The sequence below is a fragment of the Triturus cristatus genome, chromosome 2_2 (assembly GCF_964204655.1).
Source record: "Triturus cristatus chromosome 2_2, aTriCri1.1, whole genome shotgun sequence".
Taxonomy (NCBI): domain Eukaryota; kingdom Metazoa; phylum Chordata; class Amphibia; order Caudata; family Salamandridae; genus Triturus; species Triturus cristatus.
In genome coordinates, this window is record NC_140582.1 from 1,035,643,068 (window position 1) to 1,035,655,635 (window position 12,568).

Below are 12,568 nucleotides of genomic sequence, written 5' to 3' on the forward strand. Positions count from 1 at the left end.
AAGCCCATTAGCAGTTTTCCGCCGCTAAAGCGGCGATCATTTTAGCGCCGTTTTTTGATAAGATGACCCTAAGTGAGCTATTGGAGTCACACGATGCTGAGCTGATCTGCCGCCGGTGCTGGGGGATGGAATCGTGAGTCCTGTGCTCCGGAGTCAGCCGTCTTGGCCGCTGCGCCACACTTTTAACATTCTTATCATTTTTTCTCCGTTTCTATTGCCTCACTTCATCCATTACTCAGTTATGATAGAGATAGCTGTTATTCGCAGCTCCGAGTGCGCCATCTGGATTTTCTGCAAGAAATAGATGCAAACACCCTAACATGGACAGGTGTCCGCAGCCTCTGGTACTTGGGAAGTGCCTTTATTCCACATCGAACAACTGTGCTTTTTGTCTAGAAACTTTTCCAGTTGGAAAAAGAAGCCTGGAGGAGCTGGAGTGAAGAAATCCTCCGCAAAGACCAGCGTGGGAGCTGGCGAAGAGCAACTGAGATAGTGACACAGACTCATAGTGCCAATATCGGCAACTGTTGTCACATAACACATAGTAAATACATAAATAAACCACACGACACTTATTGTAAGTGGAGAAATATTGCTGCAGGTTTATTAGCATAACCAATATGCAAACATGGTGGGTTATCTTACAGGCGATCCGATCCCAGGGCAGGCCAACCCCTAGCAGCCTGCCCGTCTGATAAGCCTAAATTACACCATGGCAGTCGCCGATTGGTGCATACCAAATCTTGGGAGGGGCCACCCCTCCCATCCGTGGACCACCAGTCCACGTGCTTACTCACGCCCCCCCCCCCCCGAAAGAGGTGGGCGGAGCGTATGCTGGCAGCCCCCGGTTGCTCAGACCCACAACCGCCTGTAGGACTAACGGGGCGCCGTAGTTCTTCCAGGGGACAACTCTAGACATCCCTGGGTATCCTGGCTTCGCACCACGCTGTGCTGCTGCATGAAGTACCCCTTGGTATCTGCAGACTCTGGATCGACCTGTAACTCCTCCACAGCCTTGGGAGTGGCCACCATCACTACCAGGGCCCCCCACCAAGGTAGCCTTATTTCCTTACAACCTGCTGCAGCCAAAGCTTCCCCTAGGTCCAGTAGGAAAGGGTCCGTGCCTAAACTAGAGAGGTGCACCTCCAGGCACCCTGTGGACTCGGCGTGTATAAGACCATGCCTGATGAAGCCAAAACCTCTTATTGCCGGGCTTCTCCCAGGTCCACCCTAAACAAGTCTTAACCAATACAGGACCGTAGGCCCGCATGCCCCATCAGGACAGGTGCCCCCATCCATTCTAAACTCCCCATGGATTTATGACTGAATTAACCTGCCTAAGAATAGGCAATGGTCCAATGATACCTTTGCCTGGCTGAAGAACAAAACCTATTCCAAGCCACTCCTGCCAGGAGGTGCCAATGCGAGTGTAGTTAAGAGATGACAAGCCCGCTCTACCTCCTCTTTCCTCAGTTATCTGAGTCTAGCACTAGTCGGAGTATGCCATCACCTTCCGACAGTCACCACCCTATGTGAAGCCTTGCCCTCCCAAACTTATGCTAGCATATCAGGGAGCAGACAAGGCAGCGTGACCCAGGGGAGAACCAAAGCGTAAATACCTCTGTGTCGAATACCGGGAAAGCCAATAGTTCTCCTGCTACTTTGTAGCCCAAATATGTTTCCCAGGAGTTTCCCCCAATCATATGGACCAAGTCGCCCCTGTTGGAAGGCCACTTCCACAACCTGCATAGCTGCCAGCCAGTGCTGGAGGGCGGGAGAAGTTGCCCGTTACCGTTACTCACATCAATGGTACCTGTTTCGTCGAACTCAAGGACGGGCTACTAAGTGAGCTTACCAGGCTCCGCCCTTGAACCAGAGGTCAGACCCAAGCCCCTCTAAGTTCTGCTGCTTCACCTGCCCCTTAACACGAATAACTGGAGCAACTGAACCACTTATCGCCGTGCTACAAGTCCTCTTGACAGGTGCACGGGCACCTGTCCAAGCATCCGAACGCAACCAGAAAGTCGAACCGTACCCAGAACGGTAACCCCCAACTGGCCTGGAAGCGAGACAGACAATACTACTGCCTCAACAAGGTATGTCCTTTGCCTATTCCGTGTCTGGCTGTAAGAGTTAGACATTGCCAGTCCCAGTCCCGGGTGAAAATAGGAGCTCTACAGCTGCTGGTGCTAATGATGGAACACGTGGCCTGATGAAGCAGACTTAATTCCCTTGCTACTGTTGTGCACGAAACCACAACCATTGGCTCTCCATGGTACAATACCTTCATGCTAATCATGGTTTCCTGGGAGGATGTTGACAAGTCTATGTTCAAGAAGTCTAACCGTGTCCTGACAGTAACCCCCAACTGGCCCTGATGCGAGACAAACCATGCCAAGGCGCATAGGTGATTTTAATAACTAATAGCAGGTCTAACAGCGTCAACAGGCATCCTAAGCTTACAATAGGAGTTTTGGAGTAAGGGTATCCAGTGAGAATAAAGACGACAGCCTCCCATCTGACCAACCGTGGCGGAAACCACTCCTGTATATTCTAGTACAAATGGTCCCTGTTGACCTGTCACTGCCTGATGTACGTGACCTCAGTACATGGTCCCTTTGCATGGCGGCATGCCATTGAGACAAACATCCAATCCCCGATAAGTACCACTACCTGCCTACGCTACAATCTTGCCTGGCATTCCTCCATGCCCGATATACCATGCGACGATTGCTCTTCTCCGTCACTTGACCCGACCATACCTCGAAGAACACAGCGTGAAGAAGCGGCCAGTGACCTGCCCCAAAACTCAACGAAATCATCCTATGAGCCAAATGATGTGCGAGCTCGCCGCCAACCTCTGTCAAAGCCTGCCAACCCCACCAGTATTTGGACCCCTATTGCTCCAAAATTGGGGGGGGGGGAGAGAGGGGGCAGGGAGGGGCAGTCCTGTCTGGAGATGTGTGTAATGGAGGACATGTGTCCTAGAGTACCTATTGTTTGGGTGCAAATATCAGTACCACAAGTACCTGGTGTGTTCAATACTAAGAACAGTACTACCAACTCAATCATCGTCTTAAAACCGTGTGTGACAAACAGGGAGATTAAAGGCAGGCTAACCCCAGTGTGACACGGAAAGACCCACCACGCGGCTGTGCCCCAAAATCCACCATCCCGCATCAAACAGACCCGATGGAAAGACAACAAGAGCCTAACGCTCTACACCCGCGGATAACCCAGGAAATAACCAATAACACTTGAGTAAATAACAACGGACATCCTTTCAGCGTCTGAAGGCCTAGCCCTTTCAGAAGTGACCTGGGGACCCAGGGCCAGGCATCAGTGCAGGCCTCGGCACCTGTGGTGTGTGTGATCGTTGCCCACTTCAGTGTGAGCTAGGGCCCGCGATGCATACGGTCTTCATGATCGCTAAAGCAAACGTAAACCACCCTAGCTGTTCCTTGCCGCTAGGTCATCCTACCCTAAGGAGCCCCAATGAACGACGTCTTCCCTGGCCCAAGCCAGGAACTAGACCGGCTGCCCACAGTGCCTTCATGCGGCACTAAGGCGGCCGCCCTTTTAGGGGGGTTGCTGCGCAACCCCCCCCGGGCAGCCTTGCATTGTCCAGTCACCATCGTACTGCACGACAGCTCCGTGGCAGGGTCTAAGGGGAGAGAGACACTTCAAACAAGCAAAGGCTGAAGAGGTCCGATTCAAAGCCCCTCCCGGTGTTTATGGTGTGTGATGGATGACAAGAGACTGCTAAAGCCGCCTGTAGCAACTCACAGAACCAGGAGGACCTTCATCTATGAAAAGCTAGTCGGCGTGCTTATGCTATCTCTATGGAAAGTATAGGCTCATACAAACAGCCCACAAACCGAGCCCGGGGCATTGGAGCTCACGAGTCTCGCTCCGTCAGCTTGAGAGGAATTTCTGCAAACCTTAGATCTGACATTCAATAAGGGATGTTGCTTTATGCAAAAAGAATGCCTCTGTTTTCCTCACAGTGATTCCTCGGGGGTTTAGTTTATTTGCTGTCTGCGCTCTAAGTAACTCTGCCACAAATACACAGACTGCAACAACGATTGATATTGTGGAATAAGTCCGTAGAAAAGAAGTTGGATTTTGCCTCAAGATGCCTGCCCTGAAGCTACTCGACTGGCAATAAATGAAATAATAATAACAAATGATTTTAAAAAAAATAGGGAAGGCAAGGTATATGAATGTAAATAACTTTATGGCTTTAGGTGGCATTCACTGTTCTGCAGAGTAAAACAAGCAGATTGGGCGCAGTGGGAAACTAATGAGAGATGTGGTTTCCGGCCTTGAATCTCCCGTGACGCAACAAAAGATGTATTTGGTAACAGTTGCTGGAGCAGAGTTTTCTGTTAGAAAATTCTGGGGCTTTTTGAAGCTCTGGCATGTCTATGCGTTTTATTAATTTATTAATAATTAACAACTAATTATTTATCTTGTGCAAGTGTGTTTCACTAATCAACCTGTTTGTCCTAACACGTGAGAAGGATACATGAGGGTTAGCATGCGTGTGCTGTTTATGTATTCACAATAACGTGCAAGTTTTCATGTTTAAACGTTGCTGTGTGCTATTTATTTTGAGCACAAAAACGCTGTCTGAATTAATGCTTTATATGTCGCAAAGCTAGATAAATGCATACACATAAGGGTGTTAGTGGGGTTAACACTGTCTAATCATTATGATGTAGTAATCTTTATTTCGTCTTTTTAATTAAAGATGGTCTATTGTGGCCTATGGAGGCCTTCATGAAATAACTGAGAATAATTTGAAGCCTGGCTGAGCTGTGGTGCAGGCGAAAATCTGTGATGTGACAAGGGAGACCTCTGCTGGAGTTCAGTTAACAGAAAAACTGACGGTAGTCCTTATATGGAAGTTTCCGGGAGGACATCAGCAAGCTTGGAGGATCTCCAAAAAGAAATGTTCGTCCTTGGTGAACAATAGAGCCTTAGAAAGAACTCTGTGCAAAAGCCGGTTTGCCGAGGGAAGTGAACTTTAACAGTTACAAAACTTGATTCCTTTTCCGAGGATTTTGTATTAAGACTTTTCTTGAGCGGAGATTTCAGGATGTTGCAGAGTTACATCCCTTCCTTCTCGTTCTGCTCAGTGATACAATTTTTGCTTGATTAATTCATGTGGGTATTCATTGTATTTTGCATTATAAAATGTTAGCTTAGGGAGGGCTCTCCTCTCACTTTCTTTCGTCGCCTTGCTGCGTGAACTTGCGTTGCTGAGGACTGATGCTGAGGACCTTATCCTGAAAAGACTTTTGAGAGACTGGTCCTGACCCGTTCTGACACTAGTTAGAATAGGTAACTATGAGAAATGATTTATTCTGATTTACTCTGACTAATTTTAGATAAAGCAATATAACTTTTAAACATGGTGTTGGTTGTTTCTTTCCTTGTCATTTATTGAAGACTTTATGATTATTGTTTATAGATTGTTTATATTATGTTAGGCAACCACTAAACTGGTCCTATCGCCTAGATATAGATGCAGGGTGCTTTAGGAGTTTCCTTCCCACAGGTTTGCTGCTGGTAGAGTATTGGAGCATATGTTTGTGAAATGGGCCCTAGTGTATGATGAATGCATGTGCGTGTAACTGTGAAATTACTCTATCTGTGGTAGTGGGCATATTTTAGGTACCCTGATCTGTAGCAATTTCTCTGGTAGCAGAGGATGGTTTAGATGGTTGTCTTGATCTGATAAGATAAGATTGCTTGTAAATTAGCTTATTGATTATTGATCTATTTTGATGTTTTTGGTATATGTACTAATACTAAATGTTGGAGTCGTAATGTTGAGTTATATGTAGTGCTTCTGGAATTTGGAAGCTGTGGAAGCAGTTCCGTAGTAGGGCAGAGGAAGGTGTATATGCTGCTCTCGGGAAAGACGGGATTGTAAGGAATTACGTGTGACAATAGAAGTTGCGCGTTCACATTGTCTGGGTTCGGAATCAGTGACATTGTATGTTACTATTAGAAAAATTCTGGTATATAAGGAGTGTGTATCGTAGTGAAGGTTATCTGTGAAACTCTGGTCTTAAGTCCCAGGGATCCGTAAGGATTGCCGTTAAAGCTTATCGCGGGAGGAATAATAGGTATTCTCTGAGCTTGTTTGAGGAACTGGGCAGAGGTAAGCTGCTTAGTTGTTGTGAGTTATAATTCTGTACAGAGACAGGTTGTGCTGTTCTCGGGAAGCAGGATTCTGTGTGTATGTACTATATTTTTCTCGTGTGAATGTGCGTGAATGCATATACATTTATTGATTGTAAGACTCTTTTGGATACGTCCTAGAGGAAACAGTTATGAGATGTATGTAAAGTTGTTGACTCTTGAGAAATAGACTCTTTTTTACTATTCTGTGGTTAGCGAAGCAGACAATGGAGATGTTTTCATGTCGTAACTAATAGATTTGTAGAAATTTTGACACACAAAGTCTACTGAGAGTTTTTGTAAAGGAGGGGTAGACGAGTGACAGAGACAGGAGACAAGCGACTGCAGCGGTTACTGACGTCAGAAGGTTCGCGCATTGATTGGATAGTGACTCAGAGAAGGGTTCGCGCTAGGATTGGTGCGTTAGTGTGAGTCGCGCAGGGATTGGAAGAGCTGTTTAGTGACGTAGACGCTCCATACGGAAAGAGTAGAGAGTTTGGTAAGCGTTAAAATGTATTACCAAGAAGAGAAAAAGAAGAAAACATTCTTTGGAAAGGTTAAGAAGTGGTTTAGCAAGGATAAAGAGGTTAAGACAAGAGAGGGTGAGTTGCTACCTCCAGCGAAAACACCTGCATCCTTCATGGTTGCGAAATATGGATTACATACCTGTATATGGTTGCAGAATTGGGTCAGGTATACTAAAGAAGATGGTGTTTTAGCATTTCCAGAACATGGTTCATTTAATCTGGCCGTGTTGAGAAATTTACGGGAAAAGATGTTATGCTTGGACCCGAAGCCGAGACCTACACAGTTCGAGGCTTTAGTGGAATGGGAAGAAGAGGTATTAAATCGAGAAAGACAAAGAACTGGAGGTCAGTACAGGTATATGTTTGGGAGGAGACATGATCGTGAGACACATCAGGATCGGATGAAAAGATGGCGAGATGCTACCATGTCAGAAGGATTATATCCTATGAGAACAGTTGAAGCTTCGGCTCCTTCAGAAGAAAGGGATTCTGAGACAGATAGGAGAAGATATGGAGAGTTTGAAGATGAGGTCTTGAATGATATGATGTACAAGAGACCACCTCCATATAGATCAGAATCGGAAGAGAGTACACCAGTTGTTTCTCCGATAAGAGATACAGTTGAGAAAGAAAAAATGACACCTGAATCAAGAAATAATAGTTCTTTCTTAGAGGAAAATGCCAGGAATGCCAGACAATTAGCAAAAACGACAACAGAACTGACTGAGAAAATTAGAGAGTTAACGATGAATATGGAAGCTGTTACAGTGCCTGTTACTATAGGTCCGGTAATTCCTATGTTTGACGGACAGAGAGCAAGTGAAAATGGGCTGGTAGTTCCATATATTGCAAATAATTCAGCTGGTCCTTCAGGAGATTCAGGTAAAAGAACAGGGAGAAATAACCTGAGACAAACAGGACATGATGCAGGTAATGAATTCATGAATGTTAGTGATTCTAGTAGTTTAGGGATGCCAATTTTAGAACCGCAGAGAAAAATAGTTACAGCAAGAAAAACTGCGGAAATAACAGTTGATGACCTAAATGACTGGATGAAGGTTCTTCAGGAAAAGGATAAAGATTCACAAGTTGTTGATGTGGTTAAATTACGTATAGAATTAGAAGAGCTTGTGACAGGAACAGTTCCGACAGAAATCCTGAAAAGTCATCATGATGGTGAATTATTGTTCATGTGCAAGAGCATAACATGGAGGGCAAGAAATACACATGATAGACTGAGAGCGATAGCAAATGAGCAAGGAGTTGACATTGATAAAGTAAAGGCTTTACAGAAAACGTACAGGATGGATTTCACAGAGAAGGACATAGAGAATTTGAATAATTCTGGTAGAACAGGACAGATTAAAGAAATGGTGGCATTATTGCGAAGATGGGGTGATGTGGAAAAGTGGAAGGATAGGTGGTATAAGAAAAGGGATGAATCTGAAGATAGAACAACTTACTCAGCATTTCCAGTGAGAGAAAAAGAGAAACCAGTGGAACAGTTTCCCATGAGAGAAATACCTGGAGGAGGATATGTACATGTTCCATGGACCAGACAGGATATTTTATCATTTACGAATGATTTCCCTCGATTGAGAGAAAAGCCCGTCGAGTGGTATAGGCAGGTAGACAGGTTTGTGAAATTGTCAAAAGTGCTGTGGGTTGACCTGAATAGTCTGTTTGATATAATTGTTCCAGCAGACTTGTGGACTGAGTGTAAAATAGTTGTGAGTTGGCCTAGTGAGGAATATCCAAGAGATCCGAGAACAGGGGCACCAGATCCAGAAGTGATGAGGAAGTACGATCAGGTGATGGTATACCTGAAGAGTAAAGTTCCTCCAAAAGAGACAGACTGGGTTAAAATAGATCGAACACAACAGGAAGCAAAAGAATCAGTTCATGCTTTTTAGGAAAGGCTAATACTGGCTTTTAAACAATTCAGTGGAGATGAACACCTGGGTGACAAGGATTTGAGTCATTTTGTATACAGATTTGTATATGGTCTTAGACCTGAAATTAGTGAGAGAATTCGTGAACACACAGTGGATTGGCAGAGTAAGAAAGTAGATGAGATTCTGAGACATGCAAAATATTTCAGTGATGAAATTGAAGCAAAACAAAGAAAGCTGAAGGAAAAAGCAATGTGGGCACAGGTGAAAGTTGCAGAAAGACAGGAAGCACAGTTGGTGGAACAGGCAAATAATCCAGGAAATAATACAGGAAATAGACCAAGATTTGCAGGTAAAGGAAGAGGAAGTCTTGAGGAAGCCAAAAAGAAGTTTCCTTGTCACAACTGTGGCCAGCTGGGACATTGGAGATCTGAATGTCCTAATCCACCATTAGCGAATAATGAGGGTAAATCCTTAAATCAACAGGTGCAGAATGATGGGAATAACCAGCAGCAACAACAGCAGAAAGTTGTGAGACAGCAGCAGAGTCAAGAGCCAAAACCACCTTTACCGCAGAATAGAGGGGTACAAAAGTACAGTCAGGATTCGGGATTCTTCAATGATGAGCAGGTAAACAAACCAAGACGTACTAACAAAGTACAGCAGTACTTGTTAAAGAGTGAAGGGAGTGAGTCTGAAGGTGATTATTGACGGTGCCGAGGAGAGGAAGAAGAGTGCATACTTGGTGCAACTCTAGAAATAGACCAGGCAGGACCATTTGTGGATGGGAAAATAAATGAAGAAGGTGTTACTTTTTTAGTAGACACAGGTGCGACAAGATCAACTGTCAGGTCAACAGATGTTAGAAATCTTCCTCTCTCGGATGAAGCAATCCAAGTAGTTGGTGTAGCCAATACACAAATCTGAACACGTCTTACTGAACCAGTGAAAGTACAGATAGGGAAATTTTCAGACATGCACAGATTTATTGTCTGTGACACGAGTCCAGTGAACCTGTTAGGTAGGGACTTATTGTGTAAAATGAACTGCACAATTTTTTGTACACCAGATGGAATAGCTTTTGAGACACCAGATGATGATGTTTTCTACCGAATGACTTTAGAAAAAAGAGAAAATGAGTTAATTGGTACATTTCCAGTGTTCAATCCGGAGGATCTGCCTCAAGTGCTGAGAAACACAGTGAAAGGAGCAGTTTGGGATTTTACAGGAGAGGATGTGGGATTGATGAATAATGTAGATCCAGTGAAAATTGCAGTAAAAGAAGGAATTGCATATCCTAACATTCCTCAGTACAAAATGACACCAGAGATAATTGAAGGGATAACTCCTATAATTGAGAAAATGATTCAGCAAGGAGTCCTAAGAGAACTACTGAGTAGTCCGTGTAATTCACCGATAATGGGACTGAAAAAGCCTAATGGCAAGTTCAGGATCGTGCAGGACCTGAGAAAGGTTAATCAGATTGTGGTGGCATGTTGTCCTATCGTGCCGAATCCATCGGTGATTCTGTATCAAATTCCACATGATGCTGAGTGGTATACAGTGATTGATTTGTGTCATGCGTTCTTTTCAATTCCATTGCATCATGACAGCCAGCCGATTTTTGCATTTAGGTTTGGCCAGCGTATTTTAGCATGGTGTCGTATCCCACAGGGGTATACGGAGAGTCCTTCGATATTCAATCAGTTATTGAAAAGATCGTTGGAAAGTCTGATCATGCCTGAAAGCTCAGTGCTAGTACAATACATTGATGACCTACTGGTGGCATCAAAGACACGTGAAGCTTGTGAAGTGGATACCATAGCTTTACTGAATCATCTGGCAGATGGAGGGTTAAAGGTATCCCCAGCCAAATTACAATTTTGCAAGAAAGAGGTGCATTATCTTGGACATAATATTGAGAAAGGTCTGAGAAAAGTGACTACTGACAGGATTAAAATAATCAGAGAAATGAGAGCTCCAAAAACCCAGAGAGAAGTGAGAATGTTCCTGGGTATGGTGGGATATTGTCGTCAGTGGATAATTCATTTTTCCCTGATAGCAAAGCCATTGATTAAATTGACAAAAAGTGACATGACAGATCCATTGGATCTAGATGCAGAACAATTGGCAGCATTTGAAGAGCTCAAAACAAAAATGTGTGAAGCTCCAGCTCTGGGTATGCCAGACTATGAAAAAGAGTTTGAACTGTACTGCAGTGAGAGAAATGGATGTGCACTTTCAGTGTTAATCCAGAAACATGGACAATTGAGAAGGCCTATTGCGTACTTCTCATCGACACTTGATCCTGTAGCTGTGGGTTTACCAGGTTGTCTAAAATCTGTGGACATGCAGAAGCCTGGAACAGAGTGAGGGGATCATAATGGGGTATCCTGTAAGGGTATTCGTACCTCACAATGTGGCGATTCTTTTGACAAGAAGCAGAACTCAGCATATGTCAAATAGTCGGTTGACTAAGTATGAGAAAGTGATTTTGGGAGCATCAAATGTGACTCTTGAAAGATGTACGAATGTGAATCCAGCGACACTTCTGCCGGATATTGAGAATGTGGGTATAAAGATGGAAAATGATCATGATTGTTTGGATGTGCTTGAGTACTGTACGAAACCAAGACCAGATATCAAGGATGTTCCCTTGCCTGAGAATGATCATGTGTTGTTTGTGGATGGATCATGCCTGAGAAATGATAATGGTGTGCTTTGTGCAGCATATGCAGTGTGCAAAGTTTCAGAAGTTATGGAAGCATCACCATTGAAAGGAGTAAAATCTGCGCAAGTGGCTGAATTAGTGGCATTGACAAGAGCTTGTGAGATTGGGAAAGATTTGAGAACAACTGTGTTGACTGATAGTCAGTATGGATTTGGAGTGGTGCATGATTTTGGTCAACTGTGGCTACAAAGAGGTTTCTTGACATCGGGTGGAACTCCGATAAAGAATGCTGAGCTGATTGGAAAATTGCTTGAGGCGATACAGCTGCCTAAGGAGTTAGCAGTTGTAAAATGTGCAGCACATGTTTCAGGAGAGGATTTTATCACTGTTGGCAACAGGTATGCTAACGATGTGGCGCAGTATTGTGCCAAAACAAACCAATCAATTAACAGGGAAAGAGAGAAGGAGGAAATGTCTTTTTCTTCTGTGATGTTTACTAATGTCCTAGAAACGTGGGATGAAGTGAAACAGTTACAAGATGAGGCAGGAGAAGAAGAGAAACGAGATTGGGTTAAGGCAGGATGTGCTCCAAGAGAAACAGACCATGTTTGGGTCTACAGAGATGGCAGACCAGTGATGCCAAACTCAATTTTGTCGTCAATGGCAAGGATGTATCATGGCCAGGGACATCTGGGGAGGGACGCGATGATTAGGTCCTTTAAACAGACCTGGTACAATGCAAAGTTTAGGACGATTGCGGAAAGCATCTGTCAAAGGTGTTTAATTTGTCAGCAGTTTAATACCGGGAAAAAGACAGTGGTGAGTTTAGGGACAATTGGCAGGGAAGGAGGTCCTTTCACAAGAATGCAAATTGATTTCATTGAAATGCCCCAAGTGAACAGACTGAGGTATGTCCTAGTGGTAGTCTGTTTGTTTTCAAGGTGGGTGGAAGCTTACCCGACAAGGAGGAATGATGGATTAACAGTGGCAAAATTACTGTTGAGGGAGTTGATTCCTAGGTTTGGGTTTCCAGTTACAGTTGAATCTGACAGAGGTAGACACTTTCAAAATGAACTCCTTAGTTTGATTTGTGGAGCATTAAAAATACAGCAGAAGCTACATTGTGCATACCGACCAGAGGCTTCTGGTGTGGTTGAGCAGATTAATGGCACAATCAAAAACAGAATTGGAAAAATGTGCTTAGCCACTGGCATGAAATGGCCAGATGTTCTGCCTCTAGTCTTGATGACTATGAGATCTACTCCAGACAGAACTACAGGATTAAG